We start from the raw sequence: 23,279 nt of genomic DNA, 5'->3' as shown, positions 1-23,279 counted from the left end.
ATATATTCTTAGCTCAGCCTTATAGATGTCCCACTCGTGTGGTGCTCTTGTGGCTTTTGCTCTTTTGAAGAGTTTTCTGCAGTCCTTTCTTAGACCAACCAGTTCTGGGGTCCACCATGGCGGTCGCTGTTTGCCCCTTGGCTTGGCAATTGGACATGCTGACATAAGCGAGTCATTCGGGGTCTTCATGATCCGCTCTGTAGTTTCCACTTCCTTTTCTGGTCTAGAAAGGATAGACGTGCAGAATTTGTGCCGAAATTTATCCCAATCCGCAATTCTTCTGTTTAGCCGAGTGACCACTACTTCAGTATTTTCTCCAAGGCAGAAACTAATATAACGATGATCAGTGAAGCTGTGGTCATCCAACACATTCAAGTCGCATATTCTTTCACTTATATCTTTCGATACAAAGGTAATATCTAGTACCTCCTGCCTGTTCCTGGTAAAAAAGTAAGGTTTATCCCCTTTATTACAAATCTCCAGATTGCAACTTATAATATATTCAATAAGCAGCTCACCCCTTTCGTTGACATACGAACTTCCCCACATCTGGTGTTGTGCATTAGCATTACTTCCTACAGTGAGGCTTTTCTTCCCTAGAGAATCGGCTTCAACCAGCAACTTAAGATTTGTAGGCGGCATCTCTGAATCGTGTGCCATGTGTAGGGAAGCCAGCCAGTAATGAGACTTGTTTATTTCAAGGCTGGCTACTATTGAATCTTCAGTTGCAGAACAAGAAAAACATTTGGACTACTCTTTGCAAGAATACACGCTCTGTGTCTCCCATTTCCCGTTCCCTTGAGTAGTTTAAATACCGGAATTCTTAGTCAACGAACCATTCCTCCACACACTTATGGTTCCCGTATAAACAGGTCAAATCCCCCTGCCATCAGGAGAACCTTTAGTGCCGCCGAAGCGGCCTTACAATGGTGGAGATTTATCTGTAGAAACCAGACCATAGTCAGAATTCAGAACTTCCACCACTGTTGTGTTAGCCTTGTCTTCCGACTCCACCAGGAGTTCATCCTCACAAGATTCGTTAGAACTTTTTATGATGAGCTCCCGTACGCATTCAGGGGCAGGTGAGAAAGCTGTGGTACCACTCTTCCTCAGAACACAGGCCACTTGCGGTGTGGACGATTTCTCCTTAGATGCTTCACTAACTGCAGCTGTCGAAGTATTTTCTGAGTACCGTGCTTCCCCGCTGGTGCACATTTTGAGCCCAGTCCAACTTTGTGACCCACCCACACAGGGCTTGTCGGGTCGCGTTTCGATGCCATCCCCTCCTGTCTCGATTGTGGCAGGGGGATTTTCAGTCTCCTGCAATCCGCCAGACTTTAGCAATGTGGTTAATAGTTCCTCAGGCAAGTGTCGTCTCCTGATTCCCTACCGCTTCTATAGACCTTCAGTTTCAACTTGTTGAATCCTTAGCATACAACCCCTTCAGACTTGTCGAGGTCTGCGAGACAGCCGGAGTTTAATACGAATATTGCATGTCTCCGGTCACCATCAGCCTCATTCAATTTACCAATCTTCTAGTCAGTGGTTGAAAGATTGGGATTGAATTCCCTTTGTCTTCCAAGTATCGATTCAGGATCTGAGGGAATCCTTGGTATCCAAGCATGCGCCGTTGATCGAGAAGGAATATCTTCCTTCTTGACTTAATCTATTGCTATACCTGGCCAGATCTAACCAATATTTTTTAGCGCACAACGATTCATTTCAATTGAGCGTTGATCCCCGAAGGCAATAAGTCAGTAACGGCCCCGATACCAGTCTGCATCGTCACAAACTGGAGGAGACTCAGGATATTCCGCAAGGACATCGGAGTATACTGATTACAGTCCATTGACTATCATACTCCAATAATTCCTAGGTATGCAGCCCTGTTTTTCTCCCTTGTCGACAACTGCCATCACCAAACTGTCCCTAGCGACATTGGCAAGGTTCATGGACCCATCTTACTGTGCTACAAACGGAATGACAAAATCAGTATAAAAATGGTGTAGCAGCCATGTAAAGAAGATTCCTCGCTAGAGATTTGTCGCACGGCGGCACACCGTTTGGATTCGGCTATAAAAAGCAGCCCTCTTATCATTGAGCTTAAACTTGAATCAGACAGTACTCATTGATAAGTGTGAAATTTGTCTGTGGTTACAATTTAGCATAGACAGATGGACATAGCTAAATAAAAGCAGGAAGTAATTTTGAACCAATCCTTATCAATGGGGCTATCTCTATTACTTCTGGGTATTGCAGACAAATGCACTAAACTATGATATCCCGTAACACCGTACTATTGTAGGGTATAAAACCACCAAAATTGATTAATAATACATCATAACTCTTTTCAGTGATATTGTATATCATTTGCAATCATTTTTGGCTTCAGAGATTCTTCCAAATTTCGTCCAAAAACGTCATCACACATTAACGACTATCATTAGGCTGTAGCAACGTTTTGCCCATAAAACCAACCACCAATAACAAATGCATCGAAAATATTAGATTTTGCTTTGGGCCCATTTTAGCGACTAATTGGTTCAGAGAGAGAAAGAGTCCATAACGGAGCTGGTATGGTATCAATTTGCTTATAATTAAGTAGCAAATTTGTATTCAACTCAAGTTTCTCGGAAGAGTGTGAATTTCGCCTCCTTCAAATAAGCTTTTGTTGTTTAACAATTGCAAAAAATTATCCAGCATTAAATAATATTGAATTACGTTTACATGTTGTGTATTGTTTTGGGCGATAAGTGTATTATAACGACGACTTGGAATCGAAGTTAGTGCTGGCGGGGGATATTGGGGCGAGCAACAGTTAGAGGAGACTAATTGATGAGCACTTATAATGGATCCAAATAAACAAAAATTAGTTCGAGTATTGTTAAATGAATAATTTATGCCTGGTATTAAGTTTCGTTGTGGTTTTCCAAAATATATTGGATAGCTGAAAATGCTTACTCGCAAATTGCCTCTAGTTCTTGATATTTATTGTGCGAACAATGCAATCGATATACCCTTGAATGGATTATATAACAATTAATTAAATGTTAATAAATTATTTCGATAACATGTGTAATCCTTTCGTATGGGAAAATGTGGTTAAACTGTTGATTGAAATTAAATTAAATTGTAATATTTTCAAAGACTTTGATAAGAGCTATCTGAGCCATACTTTTCGTTGAATTAACAGACAGCTTGTCAGGGAGTATGTGTTGATGTTAAATTCGTCCACGCTTTTGCTACGTATAGTTCAAACCAGTATACACAAATAAAAGTTATTTTTCAAAATTGATAGAAAATAGCCTTATTCATACACAAGACAGCATGCTTTCGGGAGATAAATATGGGTATTATAGGAGTATTGCGAAACTAAGTGCAATACCGAAGCTATTCGAACTGCTGGTTTCTCGTACACAGAAAAAAAAAAAAACAAGTAAGAACGTGCTAAGTTCGGCCGGGCCGATTCTTTATACCCTCCACTATTGATCGCATTTGTCGAGTTCTATGCGCGGTATCTATTTTTTGACAAACATAGAATATTGACTAAGAACTGTTATGCTATTGGAGCTATATCAAGTTGTGGTCCGATTCGGACCATAAATGAATGCTAAACATTGCAGAAGTCACTGTGTAATATTTCACTTCATTATGATAAGAATTGCGCCTTGTAGGGGCTCAAGAAGCAAAATCGAGAGAAAAGTTTATATGGGAACTGTATCAAGCTATTGATCGATTCCGACCATATAAGACACGTATGTTGAAAGTCATGAGAGAAGCCGTTGTACAAAATTTCTGCCAAATCAGGTGAGAATTCTGCCCTCTGGAGGCTCAAGAAGTCAAAATCCCCAGATCGGTTTTTGCGCCAGCTATATCAGGTTCTATACCGATTTACGCCATACTAAGCACAGTTATTGGAAAACATAACAAAACACCGCATGCTAAATTTTAGCCAAATCGAATGGGAATTGCGCGCTCTATAAGCTCAAAAAGTCCAGATCCAAGATCGGTTTATATGACAGCTATACCAGATTATGACCAAAACAATACGTGCAAAATTTCAATAAAATCGAATAAGAAATGCGCCCTCTAGAGGCTCAAGAAATCAAGACCCAAGATCGGTTTATATGGCAGCTACATCAAAACATGGACCGATTTGGCCACTTTACAATACCAACTGACCTACACTAATTAAAAGTATTTGTGCAAAATTTCAAGCGGCTAGCTTTACTCCTCCGAAAGTTATCGTGCTTTCGACAGACAGACGGACGGACATGGCTGGATCGACTTAAAATGACATGACGATCAAGAATATATATTTTATGGGGTCTTAGACGTATATTTCGAGGTGTTGCAAACAGAATGACGAAATTAGTATACCCCCATCCTATGGTGGAGGGTATAATCATTTTGAAAAACAACAACTTTGGTCGAAATAACAACTACGAAAGTTGTTAATTTTCCTGCAACAATTTATGTTGATAGTCGATTTAGCCATGTCCGTTCGTCTGTTGAAAGCACCCTAACTTTTGAAGGAATAAATCCAAACACTTGAAATTATCACAAATATTTCCTATTAGTGAAGATTGGGTGGGATTCTAAATCAGCCATATCGGTCCATGTTCTGATATAGCTCCCATATAAACCAATCTTCCATCCGTTCATCTGTCGAAAGCACCGTAGGTTGGACTTTTTGGTGGACTGGTATTAGTGGCATGACGCTTAATCTTAAGAAGTGCAAGAAGTTAACTCTTTTCGGGGTTAGACCCATTCTAGGTGAATATTATATCGGTTCGTAGATTCCTTTACAAATCATGGTGTTATTTTGGATGGTAGATTACGTTTTAATTTGCACATTGACTCGTCCATCAATAAGCGGAAGTCCTTGTTTGGTTTTAAAAAACGGTGATCCAAGGAGTTTGATGATCTTTATGTGACCAAGTGTTTGTTTACAAGCTAAGTCCGGCCTACACTGGAATTCGATTGTGTGGTTTGGAACCCATTCTACAAGTGCTACTCGGACAGGATTGAACCAGTCTTCTTTTTGCGCTTAGGGGCTTATCATGGAATACGGCTGAATATCTCACGGCCTACTGAGGCCATGGATGCATCAGGTAGGCTGAGAAGGGTCTCAGATTACCTGTCGATGAGACCGATTCAGGAAAGGTTGTTCAGGAGTCGCTCCCGGAAGGGAGGCGTGGGAGGCGGATGCTGTGTATTTGGGACTTCACTAACGGTTACAGCAAGAAGCCAGGGACGGGACTGAGTATTTACTCGAAGATACTCGACATCGGTGAGTCAGTTGAACTGTCGGACAAGTGCACGATATTTCAGTCGGAGATTTGTGCTATTAGGTTTATTTATTTATTTGTTTCGTATGGTGGTCCTTAAGGCTTCAAATTCAAGGACGATGATGTCGAAACGAGTGACGTAGTGTATGGCAGCCCTGAACGGGTTTATGATTTTGGGTTCCTGAACACATCTGGCACCCATAGTAACAGAGAAGGCCAGTGCGGAGGTGGTGGAAAGGCTGGGATCTGTGGATGAATGTCGGATTGCCAGGACACTGTGGCCAGCTGTTGACCGAAAGAGGAGGAGGGCAATATGCTTGCCATTTTAGGAAGGCGATTTTTCAATCTCTTCGAACATGCAGATGTGTCTCTGGGGAGTCTCTTCAGATACGTGGATAAAACGGGGTTGATTTTACGTTTGACGCGATTAAATTCTCAAAAAGCTGCATTTTGGGCAAAAAAAAAAAATAGTAATCATTTCGTGATAGCGCTGACCATTCACAGTTACGTTACGATTCGCATCATCTTTGAAGAAGTGCGATCCAATGATGCCACCAGCCCATAAACCGCACCAAACTGTGGCTTTTTCTGAAAGCATTGGTAGCTCTTGCAATGCTTCTGGCTGATCTTCTCCCCAAAAGCGACAATTCTGCTTATTTACGTATCCAATGAGCCAAAAATAAGCTTCGTCGCTGTATGGAAGAAGCGCACGATGAAATTTCTTAACAGAACACGTATTTTGAAAATAGAATTCAATAAATTGCAAGCGTTTTCGTTTGTAAGACGATTCATTGTTAAATTATTGAGCAAACTGGAGATGTTTGATAGTGGAACAAAACATGAAAAGTGCGTGAACAGTTTAAACCTGTGTTGCCAAAAAGATAATAGCTAAAAAATTATCCATTATATTTTTAAACGTCTTGATGTTCTAATCGAAAGCACCGTAACTTGCGAAGGAATGTATTTAGACACTTGAAATTTTGCACAAATACTTCCTGTTAGTGTAGATCGTGTGAGATTGTAAATCAGCCATATAGGTCCATATTTTGATATAGCTTCCATATAAACCAGTCTTGCATCTTGATATCTTGAACCTTTAGAGAGCCGCAATTCTCATCTGACATGTCTGAAACTTTGTATGAGGTGTTTTGTTTTGACTTGCAACAACTGTGCCAAGTATGGTCTAAATCAGTTCATAATCTGAGATAGCTCCCTTATAAACTGATATCCCGATAATACTTATTGAGCCTCTAGATGCCGTACTGTTTATAAAATTTTTTTAAACGACATTTCCTATGATCTTCAATATATGTGCCAAATTTGGTCTGGATTGGTTTATAACCCGATATATCTCCTGTATTAACCGATCTCCCGATTTTACTTCTAATCCCCTATAGATAATAATAATAAGCAGGTTAAGTTCGAAGATGGGATATATCGGACTATATCTTGATATAGCCCCCATATAGACCGATCGACCGATTTAGGGTCTTAGGCCCATAAAAGCCACATTTATTATCCGATTTTGCTAAAATTCGGGACAGTGAGTTGTGTTAGACCCTTCGACATCCTTTGTCAATTTGGCTCAGATCGGTCCAGATTTGGATATAGCTGCCATATAGACCGATCCTCCGATTTAGGGTCTTAGGGCCATAAAAGCCACATTTAATATCCGATTTTGCTGAAATTTGGGACAGTGAGTTGAGTTGGGTCCCTCGACATCTCCTTTTAATTTGGCGCAGATCGGTCCAGATTTTGATATAGCTGCCATATAGACCGATCCTCCGATTTAAGGTCTTAGGGCCATAAAATCCACATTTATCATTCGATTTTGCTGAAATTTGGGACAGTGAAATTAAACGCATTAACAATCTGCTGCATTATGGCCCAAATCGGTCCACATTTGGATATAGCTAGGTCCAAATCGGAACATATTTCGATATAATTGATATGGGACATAAGGTATGCAATTTTCACAGGATTTTGATAAAATGTGGTTTACATGTATACCCGAGGTGGTGGGTATCCAAAGTTCTGCCCGGCTGAACTTAACGCTTTTTTACTGTTTAATTTGGTTCAGTTCGGTCCAGATCGGTACAGATTTGGATATATCTGCCATATAGACCAACAGCTCGATTTAAGGTCTTGGGCCCATAAAAAGCGCTTTAGTTGTCCAATGTCGCCGAAATCCGCCGACCGATCCGCCGATTCAGGGTCTTTGGCTCATAAAAGCCACATTTATTATCCGATTGTGTTGAAATTTAGAACAGTACGTTGTGTTAGGCTCTTCGACATCTCTTTCCGATTTGGCCCAGATCGCTTCAGATTGGGCTATAGCTGTGATATTGACCGATCTCTCGAGTTCGTTGAAATTTGGTGCAGTGACTTATGTTAGGCTTTTCGACATCCGTGTCCTTTATGGCTCAGATCGGTATATATTTGGATATAGCTGTCAAAAAGACCAATAGTTTGTTCTACAAAATTGAACAGTGACTATTAAGTAGACCACTCAATGTCCGTGCCAAATATGGGTGCTTAAGTTATCCAATTTTCGCCGGATTATGGCGAATATATCCGAGGTGGTGGGTATCTAAAGTTCGATCCGGCCGAACTTAACGCATTTTTACTTATTGTTCCTTAGCACGTTAAGACCGAAGATGAGCTATATTAGACTATATCTTGATGTATCCCCCATTGAGTCCGATCTCCCGATTGAAGGCCTGGAGCCCATAAAAACTGCACTTATTATTCGATTTCGGTAAAATATTGCGAATATTGTTAGGCCCCTCGATATCCGCACTGAATATAATCCAGATCGGATTATATTTGGAAATTGCTGCCATATATTCCAATCTCCCGGCTTAAGGTCTTAGGCTCATAAAATCCGCGTAATTTTCTGATTTCGCTGACATTTGATTCAATGACTTGTGGAGGCTACCGTGGCGCAGAGGTTAGCATGTCCACCTATGACGCCGAACACCTAGTTTCAAATCACGGCATGAACATCAGTAAAAATTTTCAAAGATGGTTTTACTAACGTTGTATACATTAGTAAGGCATTCTGCCATGTTAAAACTTCTTTACCAAATGGTGTCGTTATGGCGCACGCCTTTCGAAGGCGTATCATGGAGATTAAACTTAAATCGGACTGCACTCATAGATATGAGAGAAGTATCCCCTGCTCCCAAATTAAATGTTAATGGTTTAGATAGGAGCACATTTAAATATATCAGCTATATATACCGATCTTCCGATTTATTCTTGCATCCATAAAAGTCGAATGTATTACCCAATATTGTCGAAATTTCTTATAGTGAGTTGTATTCGACTCCTGCATATGCTTCTCGGGTCCTAAAAATCTTTCTCCAAAATAGCAGTAATAGTTCTTGAAAACAAGTGGTAAATGCATGTATCGAAGTGGGAAGTATCCAAAGTTCAGACTTGTCGAACCTAATGGGATTAGTGAAAAACAGCTGAAATTAATGACCAGCCTTACCAGCAACCATAACGTATGGAACTATTTTTGCTTGATTATTTACCCAAGAGATATTTGTGCGTATGGCCTTATTCATAAATCTTAATAAAGCTTTAGAATAGGTTTATTTGACAGTTCTTTAAACAAAATCTGTCAAATAAACATTTTTTAAATCTACTTTAAATTTTGTATATACCAGTACAAATTTTTACTCCTCAAACTATTTCGGATATCTTTCCTATTTAAGAAATCTTCATTTTCATCAAATGGCTGCACCAGCAATGGTACCCCTGCCATGTCGCTAAAGTTATCGACCATAATAAACTATGTGAATAGCCACAATTTGGTTATTCTTTGCTTACTCCGCCCGTTCACCGCCGTCAATGTTTTTCTAATTTTCATTGCAGTCAAAATCCAAATTAGGAAAAAACCACACTGATTCACACGACAGACGGAGGGAGCACGAACATGTACATCTAACACATCTCAAGAGTTTTGGTTTCATATGCTGGTGTGGTAAAAGTCGAAGCAGAAGGCAACAAAAAAAAAGCAAAGGCAAGAAGAAGAATTGCCGTGGCTCACCATTCGGTGTTCACCGGGCACCACTTCCTTGGCAACATTGGAGTGGCCAATAATTGGCGTTTGTATTACCGCTATTGCTATAGATTTTTATTTTTTTCTCACTCTTTGGTTACATGCTGCAGTGGACCTTCGTTAAATTTGTACTGTGGTGCAAAGCTTTCGAAGCTATCGAAGGGAATCGTCGTCGATGATGATCGTCTTAGAAATTGTAATTTGAGTTTTCTATATCTGTCTGTTGGTGACCATAGTAGAAGTCGAATTATGCCACGGATAAGAATTGCGTCCTATAGATGCTCAAGAAGTAAAATTGGAAGATCGGTTTATATGAAAGCGATATCAGGTTATTAATTGAGGTCGTACTTGGCATAGTTGTTGCAAGTCAAAACGAAACACTTTATCCAAAATTTCAGGCAAATCGGATAACAATTGCGCCCTCTAGAGGCTAAAGAAGTTAAGATCCAAGATCGGTTTATGCGGCAGCTATATAAGGTTATGAACCATACTTGGCACAGTTGTTGGAAGTCAAAACAAAACACTTCACATAAAATTTCAGGTAAATCGGATAAGAATTCCGCTGTCTAGAGGCTCAAGAAGACAAGATCCAAGGTCGGTCTATATGGCCGTATTGGTGCAATTGCATTTCACGCGACTTGCTTTATTCCTTCAAAAGTTAGCATGCTTTAGACAGACGGACGGACATGGCTAAATCGACTTGCAGCCAAAGAATTATTATTTTGCGTGTAGTCACCTCACGTCGCCCTTTAAATCGGAAGATCGTTCTTTTCAGCAGCCATTTCCATTTGGGTCAAACGATTGGTCCATAGGGCGGCTGTAGACATATATTTTCAGGTCTAACCAATATGGCAAGGATATTGAGGTGGCTGTTACAACTAACGTTTGTTAGTTCAAGCGAAAGACATTTAGGCAGCTATTACCACTGTTCAGCATTAACTGTAACTACAGCAGGAATTCGCTCATGCCATGCTCGTATTTTTCAAGCACTGATTGTGTGTTTTGGCTTAATTGGTCTGATTTTTTTCGTGGTTGTAGTTTTCCCTTCATTCATTCATTTCATCCTAAATCAATAAGGGTTTTTTTCACAGTCCCTATAAAATTTGGTTTAATACAGTTTTGGGTTCCATTTTTGTTGGCTTTTTTCTCTAGCCATACCGTGCTTAGCAAGGTCTCTGGTTTGTGTTCGAGAATCAAGTTAGATTTTTTTCCTCCATTCTCAAAAAACATGTGGTTTATGCTGAGTTATAGATGGTATTCGGTATTAGGTTTTTTTTTCGCCTTTCCCCGCTTTATTTTTATTTTTCGCTTTTACTTAATTTCCTTTCCCTCTTAGAGGGCATACATAGGGTGTTATGTACACTGCAGTATGTGTCCTCCAATATGCGAGGCGTATGTGGCGTTTCTATGTATTTTCTACATCCACCTTTTCCATGTTTGACTCGTTTTTTTTTTTTTTCAAAAATATTTGCACGAAACATGCAAATTATATTCATTTTATTTTTCACATCGTCCTTTTGTGGTCGGCCAAAGAATTTTAATTAGGTTTTAAACGGAAAATCAATAATGTTTTGCTTTTAAGGACTTTCTGATGTTTACTCATTCAATTTGCTTAGATAGTCGGTTAGTTAGTCAGTGTGGAGACCTGGTGAGGGTTTTAGTTATTTCATTCAATGGCTTTTGGGGGGTATATAAAAAAAGCCAAGTTTCATGTTAAATCGAAATGTGGTACGACTTATAGAAATTGACAATAATGGCAAATGTTCGAGAGCAGAGATCATGGAAAGATTTTTTATAATTCCCTGCAACGCTGTTGTGAAGCTATGTATGCAAAGTTTGTCGTTATGTTTGTAATGTCTCGAAGACAAAAATAGGAACATTCTTTAGTAAAACAGACAAAGTCTGCTGATTTGCCCATGAACATTCCGTTAAGGTCTATGATAACGGGCCTCTTTTTTATAGCCGAGTCCGAACGTCGTGGCGCAGTGTGACACCTCTTTGGAAGAAGTTTTTACATGGCATAAAACCTTAAAAATGCCGCCAGCATTTGGAGCCTAGCGTCGCAAAATAGTTGCCTTTTTCCTAAATACTAAAAAAAATTTACTTTTACAAGAGAGGTCATACACATACGAATTCATCTTCTAGATTCATGCATTATAGAAGGCCTTAAAGATAGCATTTTATCAGCTAATGAAAATGCCAGTAGTCATTCCATGAAAACTACTCAGAATATGGCCAAATGAATGAGATGTAAAACATTTGCCTCTTTAGTTTGCTTCTTTTACCCTACACCACCATTGCGGTACAGGGTATAATAACTTTTTGCAATTGTTTGCAACGCTAAGAAGCAGAAGACCCATTGATAAGTATTCCGATCGGTCTAGAATAATTTCGATTTAGCTATGTCCGTACGAAAAACAATATCCGCTAGAAATTTTCCACTGATACTTCTTATCGATATTCGACATTGGGGATTGCAAATGGGCCATATCGGTTTAGATTTGAATATAGCTCCCATATAAATCGACCTCCCGGTTTGTCTTCTTGAGCCCTTAGAAGCCGCAATTTACATCCCATTTGGCTGAAATTTGGCACAGGGGCCACTGCTTCGACTTCCAATATCTGTGCCAAGTATGGTTTCAATAGATCTATATACTGATATAGCCTCCATATAAACCGGCCCCGGATTTGACTTCTTGAGCACCAATGTTTACCTGATATGGCTGAAATTTGGTAAAAAACTTCTGACCCAACTTCCAATGCCTGTGCCAAGTATGATTCGAATCGGTCTACATACTGATATAGCCCCCAAATAAACCAATACCTGGACTTGACTTTGTGAGCTTATAGGAGCCTAAATTTTCACCTGATTTGGCTGAAATTTGGCACTAAGTTTATAAGGTTTAAGGTTTATATGCTGATGTAGGCCTCATTAAATATCGATACTCTGATATGACTTATTGCGGCCATAGAAGTTAACTCCCGATTTGATTGTTAGGTTAGGTTGAAAAGAGGGTGAGGATGTTAATCCGCCCCATGCCACTATGGACATACACCTAAGCCAGTCCCGGCACGGGAAAGCTGTGAGCATCACATGGACTGGAACATCGAGGTCCGATCTGGGTGGTGTTCATTGCTGTCAAGAGAAGCTTAGCTGGGAGCTACCGGACGCGTCCACAGGTTGCGGATAGTGGAATGCTCCATACGGAGTAGCTGCAACGGCAGTCGCGGTATCGAGCGGAGAGTCTCAGTGAGAGGTCGGCATCGGCTCTTGCACAAATACTGTGTGGCTCTTTCACAAATACTGATGCTCCATATAACAAGGCAGGTTATTGGGGCCTTTAAATAACCAATGGCTAATCTGTTCCTTCGGCGATCGGTATTTTGGACCGGAACGAGCTTGCTCACCTACAGGAGCTTGACGAGGATCGCCACCTCCACATAAAAATGTGGCTACAACAACAACTACAACAATCTAAGCCAGTAATCGGATTGATGTGCGCCCTAAATACTAAAAAAAGTAACCTCCAAAAACAAATTTGTATGTTATCAATTCTGTGCTATTTACAAAATCCTTAATTATATTCTCCATAACATTCCCTTTAGTAGGTTTATGTCTGGTATTGTGTCCCCACCGGTGTCTTTTAGCCGTGAAAGCCGGACAATCACGTAGAAATGCTGTAACATCTCATCATCTTTCCCACATGCCCTTCACACGCTATCACTTGCCGCACCAATTTTGCATAAGTGGGCTCGTAGTCTTATGTGTCCCGTTATGACACCAAAAGCTATACTGACCTCCTTCTCACTTCCTTTCAGTAATAGCATTGTACTCTCTCGATCCTGATCACAAGATAAGATTTTCGCCGTCCTACCGTTTCCGTTTCGCTGTTTCACAGTGTTACATGCGTTTGTCGCCCACGAGCTTAAATCGGACTGCGTCGACCCGAAAGGCTTCGGGTTAACCAAGTTTATGGACGGCAGTCCTCTGGCCTTCTCTGCCCTTTCATTCCCCTTACTACGTTATGGCCCGGCACCCAAATGATGCGGATTGTGCCATCCTCAGAGAGGGCTTTAATTTCCTTCTTACACTCCTTGGTGACTGTAAAAATGCAAAAAATTTTCGAACGAATCGCACCACCGATCTCCGAGATCTGGTGTTTTTAAAAATTAGGGTAATGAGAAGTTATTTTTAGGGGAGCGATGGCAGCTCAGACATTTCAACTCAAATATGGATATCAAATTCGTGCAACACTTCCAAATCCCTTTAATTGGAGCCCTATATTGCCACGATCGGAGGGTGTTTTGGGGCTGGGGCGGCCATCGGCACTTTGTCCTGAAAACAGATATTAAATTCCTTCTATATCCCAAATACCGTTGATTTGAGCTCCAATTTGCCAAAGTCGGATGCGAAGTTCAGTTTAGGGGTGAAGCTCTAAAGCACCCCCTAAACTGAACTTCATATCTCCCCAAACACTGGTCTCCAAAATTGGATATCAAATTCGTTTTCTACTCTCAAATACCTTTTATTTGAGTCCCATATTGTCATAATGGGTCAATTAACCTATTTGACTCATTTTTAGAAGGAAAAGCGCCGCCTGGACTTGAACGAAAATTTTAATATCATATTGTAACCTACTCCCAAATACCTTTCATTTGAGTCTCATATAGCCATGGTCGGCTAATATGTCCATTTTGGGGTATTTGCGGGTGGGGCGACTTCCCTTGCTTGGACCTAGTTTTTTTATGCCATATTTGTAATCTAACTCCAAATACTTTTCATTTGAGTCCCATATTGATAGGAATGCCGAATATATCTGTTTAGCGGAGTTTTGGGGTTGAGGCGGTCCGCTGGGTAGTTGGACCAAAATTTTAATACGATATTCGTTTTCTAGTCTCCAATACCTTTATTTTAATAACCATATTGTGTCCATCGTTCCACTTTTGGCTTTGGGTGATGTTTTTGGGGTGAAGGGGAGGGATCGCCCTCTTCCGATATCTAAAAATTATATAGCCTATGCTTCCTTCCAGACAAACTTACACAATCTGTGAAAATTTTAAGAAAATCAATTCAGCCATTTTTAATTCTACAGAACAAACAAAAAAAACCGAGTCCCATATAATCATGATGGGTCATGTGACCGTTTAAGGCATTTTTGGGAGGTGGGGTGACCCCCTATACTTCCAACTGATTTTGTATCCCAAATTCGTAATCTACTCCCGAATACCTTTCATTTGAGGCCCATATTGACATGAACGTCCAATATGTCTGTTTGGGGTAATTTCGGTGTTGGGGCGGCCCGATGGGTACTTAGACCCAAATTTAATACCATATTCGTATCCAAATTTCCAATCACTTTCATTTAATACCCATAATGTCCCGATCGGCCCACTTTTGATTTTGGGTGGTGTTTTTGGGTAAGGGGAGAGGGTCCTCCCCCTTCCGAAATCAACAAATTATGAAGCCTATTTCTCCTTCCTGGCCATATTCGCAATCTACTCCCGAATACCTTTCATTTGAGTCCCATATTGTCGTGATCGTCCAAAAAACCTATTTTAGGGAGTTTTGGGGTTGGGGCGGCCCCCCAGTTACTTGAACCCAACTTTTAATTTGAAATTCGTACTCTACCTTTCATTTGGGTCCCATATTGTCCCGGTCGGTTCACTTTAAATTTTGGGTTGTGCTTTTGGGTTAAGGGGGAGTGCTCGCCTCCCCTTCCGATATCAAAAAAATATATCGCCCATGTTTCCTCCCAGACAATCGGTGAAAATTTCAAGGTAATTGGTTCAGCCGTTTTTCAGTCTATACGGAACAAAAAAACCAAACCTATAAACAAACCGACAAACACAAATTAAATTTTATATACCAGTAAGGAAGGGCAAAAGTCGGGGGGTTCCGACTGTATAATACCCTACACTTACCCTGTAAGTACAATATGGGACCTATATCCAATTCTCAACCAATTTTGATGGACCTCGGCGAGCAAATATGTTCAAACTGTAATAACTACGATTGACAAAAGACAACATTTGGGCAAATTATCTAAAATCTGACGAACGTATATATGGGAGCTTTATCTAATTCTGAAACGATTCCGAGCAAACTTTTCAGAAAATAAATGATCGAGGAAAGCGTTGTGAAAAATTTTGGCAAGATTGGTCAAACAATGCGCTCTTGGCTGACCATCTGGCGATATACATATATGACAGCTATATCTAAATCTGGGTCGATTTCTATGAAATTCACCAGTGATATTGAGAGTCAAAAGAAAACCCTTCCTGCAAAATTTCGACAGAATCGGATAATAAATGATCAATTTTTTTGCAATATTTCTCAAAATCGGACGAACATATATATGAGAGCTATATCTAAATTTGAACCGATTTCGAGCAGACTCCTCAGATACTGTGGCAGCCGTCGAGGAAAGCGTTTTGCAAATTTTTGGCAAGATGGATCAATAAATGCGCTTGCCGTGACTCTAGAAGTTAAAATCGGGCGATATATATATATGAGAGCTATATCTAAATCTAGGTCGATCTCTATGAAATTCGCCAGTAATATTGAGAGTCAAGAGAAAACCCTTTCTGCAAAATTTCGACAGAATCGGATAATAAATGATCACTTTTCTTGCAATATTTCTCAAAATCGGACGAACATATATATGAGATCTATATCTAAATCTGAACCGATTTCGGGCAAACTCCTTAGATACTGTGGCAGTCGTCGAGGAAAGCGTTTTGCAAAATTTTGGCAAGATGGATCAATAAATGCGCTTGCTGTGACTCTAGAAGTTAAAATCGGGCGATATATACAAATGGGAGCTATATCTAAATCTAGGTCGATCTCTATGAAATTCGCCAGTAATATTGAGAGTCTCAAAATCGGACGAACATATATATGAGAGCTATATCTAAATCTGAACCGATTTCGGGCAAACTCCTTAGATACTGTGGCAGTCGTCGAGGAAAGCGTTTTGTAAATTTTTGGCAAGATGGATCAAAAAATGCGCTTGCCGTGACTCTAGAAGTTAAAATCGGACTATATTTATATATGAGAGCTATATCTAAATCTGAACCGATTTCCATGAAATTCACCAGTAATATTGAGAGTCAAGAGAAAATCCCTCCTGCCGAATTTCGAGAAAAACGGTTAAAAAAAGACCATTTTATTGCAATATTACAGCAAATCGGACGAACATATATATGGGAGCTATGGTTGCCCAAAAAGTAATTGCGGATTTTTTAAAAGAAAGCAAATGCATTTTTAGTAAAACTTAGAATAAACTTTAATCAAATATACTTTTTTACACTTTTTTTCTAAAGCAAGCTAAAAGTAACAGCTGATAACTGACAGAAGAAAGAATGCAATTACAGAGTCACAAGCTGTGAAAAAATTTGTCAACGCCGACTATATGAAAATTCCGCAATTACTTTTTGGGCAACCCAATATATCTAAATCTGAACCGATTTTGACCAAACTCTATGTATATTGTGGTAGTCGTCGAGGAAAGCGTTGTGCAATATTTTGGCAAGATTGGTCAATAAATGTGCTTGCAGTGGCTCTAGGAGTGAAAATCGGGCGATCAATATATATGAGAGCTATATCTAAATCTGAACCGATTTCTATGAAATTTATAAGTAATGTCGACAGTAAAAAACTCCTTCCTGCCAAATTTCGAAAGAATCGGTTAACAAATGATCCTTTTATTGCATTATTACTGAAAATCGGACGAACATATATATGGGAGCTATATCCAGATCTGAACCGATTTTTTCCAATTTCAATAGGCTTCGTCTCTAGGCCGAAAAACATACCTGAATCAAATTGGAAGACGATCGGATGAAAACTGCGACCTGTACTTTGTACACAAATTAACATGGACAGACGGACAGGCAGACGGACGGACAGACAGACAGACGGACATAGCTTAATCGAATCAGAAAGTGATTCAAAGTCGATCGGTATACTTATCAATGGGTCCATCTCTCTTCCTTTTAGGTGTTACAAACTAATTCACTAAGTTATAATACCCTATACTAAAGTAGTGGTGTAGGGTATAATAAGATTTAGATAATGAAATCTGAACTTAGAAAAGATTTCCAGGTGCTTCGCATTTCTTTGAACCCCCTCCGACCTCTGAATCCAATTTTCGAAATGAATTTTTTACTCGATCTTCGAGTTTATTTTTCAACAAAAAAAAAATTGGCAATTGTATTGCTTCTCCAGTAGTTTTAGCCCCCGGACGAAAAAGCTGGTTGCGCTAATGGATAGGGCTGGAGCTAATGCCGATGTAATGAGTCATTATTCCAACAAACACATATGTATTTCGAGTTAAAATCCCTAAACAACCTTTGAAATTCGAAAGCTTCTTATGATTGTTTCTTGTGAGATATGCATTACATTTCAAACAGCCATTATCATTGTGCAACGCTGAATGACCAAAAAACATCAATGGAAAGCGAAAAGGACGTTCAAAGTCGAAAGTATTTGAATTTGAATAGAACTACTGCAAGGAATTTTCCTCTTTTTAGTAATTTTTGCAAATACACACAGAGAAACTGTAGCAAAAACAGAGAGAGAGAGAGAGAGAGAAAGGAATTTCCATAAAGGGAGATAGCTATAGAGCAAAAATACAACTACTTACTAGCGAAAATTTGTCCATCGGTTTGTTGTAAGTGCGGATGTACATAGTTGTCGTTTGGTAAATGGCACAAAGCAAACGCAGACGGGTCGTACGTCCCTTTTCCCTTTTTATTGCCCTAGTAAGGGTAACTATTATTTACGTAACAATTCCCTCGTTGATAATACGAAATTTGTATTCTAATCTTCAAATTGTCTCAAAATGGAATTGATTTTATGCAGATGAGCATGAAATTGTCTCGATGAGGACAAAGGCAGCACCAGCTACATGACCAGTAACACCGCCAACACCAACTAGCTTCCATAGGTCCACCATGGCCGTGGTTACGAGTCCATTTGGATGCGAAGTGGGACGGGGGAAGTGTGATGTTTTTGCTGGTGCCTGATTGTATTGGCAATTGTGGCGGTGGCACTGGCAGTGGACAGCGTTATAGTGACTGAACATAATGTTAGTGCAAATAAATGTTCTCCTATTCATTCAAGCTCATTCCAATGTCTGTGCTATGCGAACAGCGACCAATATGGGCCAATTCGAGCCATCCGCCCATGCATGCAAATAATCGAGCGTACTTTTTGGTATTGAGCTATTCATTTATTTAACTTGAGTAAAAATCATTTATAAAAACTGACAAATTGTAGGTGCTAGCAGCAAAGTGGTACTTTAGAGTGCTTAGAATTTGAATAAAAAGAATTTTTAAAATCTATTTCAAATAACAATGCTGGAAGTACGCCCAATTTGGGGGTACCCAAATTGTTTAAGCTGTGTTACAACAATATGATGCAAACCCTTTTTCCAAAGGACGCGAAGGGACTCACAAGCACGCCGAAATCTTGGAATAATGACATTGATCGAAGGTTTATAATTACGGAATTTATGGTGAAGGAATCCTTGAGGAGGTTCAAACCATTTAAGTCACCCGGACCTGATGGAATATTTCCTGCGTTACTACAGAAAGAGCCTGACTATCTGGCGCCTTATCTGACTAATATTTTCACAGCGTATACTTCGAAAGATTGGCAGGTGGCAAGGGTGGTGTTTATACCCAAGCTCGGCATCTACTCAAAACCTTGGATCGTTTTGTGGACACCATGACAAAGAGTAGGGCATCCAGCGATCTGCTCAAATACAAACAGCATGCCTACCAGCAAGCCACGGGTTTGAGCACAAAATAGAAGAATCCTTCGATGACAAAACGTACACCCTGGCAGATTGCATTGACATCGAGGGGGCTTTTAACAATGTGCGGGCCGACACACTGATCCAATCCTTAGACCAGTATCGGGTGGACCCGGTCCTTTGAGACTGGATAGGCCATATGCGAAGGAACAGGTTGAAAAATATAAGGGAGTAAGTGGCACAGGGCACGCCACAGGAGGGAATTTTATCGCCACTCCTATGGGTGACCCCCATAAATGATCCATTACGGATACTGACTAAGGAGGGATTTAAACCCGTCCGCGTAGCAGACGATGGGTCCGAACGAACTATGCAGATGGACCGAAAGGGTCTTGCATATGGCATATGACTGGGCTAGACCCAAAGGTCTCAATGTTAACCCAGAGAAGACTAAAATATGCCTGTTCACGAGGAATACGAAGGTGGGCCAATTTAACGCACCACGTTTTCTCCATAAGACGATTTCGATATCTGACAAGGTCAAATACTTAGAAGTGATCTTGGACAGGAAACTGAATTGGAGTTACTGAGAAGGCTCACAGATGTGGGACAAGGCACTCCACAGGAGGGCATTTTATCGCCACTCCTATGGGTGACCTCCATAAATGACCCATTACGGATATTGACTGAGGAGGGATTTAACCCATCTGCGTAGCAGACGACGGGCCCGAACGAACTATGCAGATGGGCCGGTAGGGTCTTGCATATGGCATATGACTGGGCTAGATCTAGAGGTCTCAATGTTAATTCAGAGAAGACTGAAATATGCCTGTTCACTAGGAAGACGAAGGTGGACCAATTTAACGCACCATGTTTTCTCCATAAACGATTTCGATATCTGACAAGATCAAATACTTAGGAGTGATCTTGGCCAGTAAACTGAATTGGAAGTGTCACATTCAGGAGCGTACTGAGAAGGCTCACAGATGTTGGGCACAATGTAGACAGGCAGTTGGCTCGAAATGAGTCCCGAATTCGAGGATAGTCCACTGGCTCTCCAGGAGCGTGACTAGACCAATACTTACTTATCCTCAGTAGTTTGGTGGACTGCTATGGAGAAAAAGTGCTTTTGTTAAGGACCATACAAGAGATTCAGAGAACATGTTGTCTTGGCATAGGCGGAGCGATGAAGACCACGCCCACTAGGGCACTAGAGACTATTCTAGATATCGGACCCATTGACATACAGAATAAGTTGTGAGGCATCCACTGCGGCTATGAGACTTAAGGCGATGGGAGAATGGATTGAGGATGGGAGCAGCTCATACCACCGCGGTATAATCGAGACAACGATAGGAAACCTGGAAGGAAGGGAAGAGGTTTCCGATCGGATACCAGAGATGAACCTTGAAGTCGAGTTGCGAGGCACTGCTGCCATCGGCACAGTCTTGGATTGACGATTGACCCTAGTATTGCCATCTAGAAGATCATGTTACACGGTTGGATCAAAGCTAGAGGATAAAAAAGGCCTGGGGGTATAAATTGAGAACCAAGGGACTGAGATCTGTTTTAGACTGCCTGACCATAATACGGTCTTGCAGGCGACGATCCTGGCGATCACGGAATGCGTGAGGTGGTGTGCTGCTAACGTGAGGACGTCGAGTGTGAACATCTTTACCGACAGTAAAATTGCCATAAGGGCAATAACTACCAGGACGGTAAGGTCCCGAACAGTCTTGCAGTGTAAGAAGGAGATTAACACCTTCTCTGAGGATGGCAAAATCCGCATCGTTTGGGTGTCGGGCCATAACGGAGTAAGGGGCAATGAAAGGGCAGACGTTTTGGCGGTGTTGGCCAGAGGACTGCCGTCAATAAGCTTGATTAACCCGAAGCCTTTCGGGTTGACGCAGTCTGAGTTAAGAGAGTGGACGATGATTGCGCATGCAACATTGTGAAACAGCGAAACAGTCGGTAGGACGGCGAACGATCCTATGGGGAAATCCAGATCGTGAGAAGACGAGGCTATTACTGAAAGGAAGTAAGAAGGAGGTCAGTATAGCTATTGATATCATAACGGGACACATAGGACTACGATCTCACTAATGTAAAATCGGTGCGGCAAGTGATAGCATGTATAGGGCATGCTGGGAAGATGATGAGACGTTGGAGCATTTCCTTTCTCATTGCCCGGCTATCCCGTCTAACAGATACCGGCACTTAGGTTGGGACACAATACCAGACATGATCCAACATAGGGGAAAGATATTGAAAACGATTAAGGATTTTGTAAGTAGCACGAAATTCCTTACTTAGGACTACGATCTCACTTATGTAAAATCGGTGCGGCAAGTGATAGTAGGTGTAGGGCATGCGGGGAAGATGATGAGACGTCGGAGCATTTCCTTTGTCATTGTCCGGTTCGGACCATATCTTGAATTGCGCCATTTGGGGGCTCAAGAAGTAAAATATAGAGATCGCTTTATATGGGAGTCAAGATCCCAGATCGGTTTATATGGCAGCTATATCAGGTTATGAACCGATTTGAACCTTATTTGGCACAGTTGTTGAAAGTCTTAATAAAATACATCATGCAAAATTTCAGTCAAATACCATAGGAATAGCGCCCTCTAGAAGCTCAAGAAGTGAACTCCCCAGATCGGTTTATATGGCAGCTATATCAGGTTATGGGCTGATTTGATCCATACTCAGCACAGTTGTTGAAAGTCATAACAAAATACACCTCATGCAAAATTTCTGCTAAATCGGATAATAATTGCGCCCTCTAGTGGCTCATGAATTCAAGACGCCAGTTAGGTTTATATGACAGCTATATAAGGTAATAGCCCGATTTTAACCATACTCAGCGTAATTGTTGGAAGTCATAGTAAAACACCTTATGCAAAATTTCAGCTAAGTTGGATAGGAATTGCGCGCTCTAGAAGCTCAAGAAGTCAAGTCCCCAGATCGGTTTATATGGCAGCTATATCAGGTTATGAACCGATTTGAACCATACTCATCGCAATTGTTGGAAGTCATAATAAAACACCTCATGCTAAATTTCAGCTAAATCGGATAAGAATTGTGCCCTCTAGAGGCTCAAGAAGTCAAGATCCCATATTATTTTACATGGCAGCTATATCAAAACGTGGACCGATATAGCCTATTTGCAATCCCAACCTACACTTATAAGAAGTATTTGTGCAAAATTTCAAGCGGCTAGCTTTACTCCTTCGAAAGTTAGCGTGCTTTCGACAGATAGACGGACGGACTTAAAATGTCATGACGAATATTTCAAGGAGTTACAAACAGAATGACGCAATTAGTATACCTCCATCCTATGGCGGAGGGTATACAAATTCAGCAGTGGTTATCCCCTTTCTAATAATGGCGGCATTTGTGAGATACTGTACCATTTGATATGGCACCCATATAAAAACTTCTCAACAAAGAGGTTTCATACGGCACGCCGTTCGCACTCGACTATTAAAAGAAGGCTACTTGTCATTGAGCCACCGTAGCGCAGTGGTTAGCATGGTTTCAAATCCTGGCGAGACCATCAGAAAAAAATTTTCAGCGGTGGCTTTCCCCTCCTAATGATGGCAACATTTGTGAGGTAATATGCCATGGAAAACTTCTCTCCGAAGAGGTGTCGCTCTGCGGCACGCTGTTCGGACTCGGCTGTAAAAAGGAGGCCCCTTATCATTGAGCTTAAACTTGAATCAGACTGCACTCACTGATAGGTGAGAAGTTTGCCCCTGTTCCTCAGTGGAACGTTCATGGGCAAAATTTTCATTTACTTATCATTGTGCTTAAACTTAAATTGAACAGCACTCATTGATATATGAGAAATTCGCCTCTTTTTGCTTAATGGAATGTTCATGGGCAAATTTTAACTTACATCAAAGAATAATTCAGTAAACGTAGTAAATAAATTTCACTCCAATCTAAAGCATCCTTTAAAGTATTTCTAAGCGTATGTTAGTGTGCATTTTTTGGTCGTAAGCAGCAGCAATGTGCAGTAACAGCAGGCGGTCCAGCCGGAAGTGTTAGACAGACAGATTGTAATTTACAACGTTTCCCACTTCCTATGTGCTTGAATACTGTCCGCGGTTTGCTTTGTATTTCTTGCATGGATGAGTTTAAATCGACTTCTATTGGTAG

Source organism: Stomoxys calcitrans, chromosome 2 (genome assembly GCF_963082655.1).
Source record: "Stomoxys calcitrans chromosome 2, idStoCalc2.1, whole genome shotgun sequence".
In the NCBI taxonomy this organism is placed as follows: domain Eukaryota; kingdom Metazoa; phylum Arthropoda; class Insecta; order Diptera; family Muscidae; genus Stomoxys; species Stomoxys calcitrans.
This window is presented reverse-complemented; position numbering follows the sequence as displayed.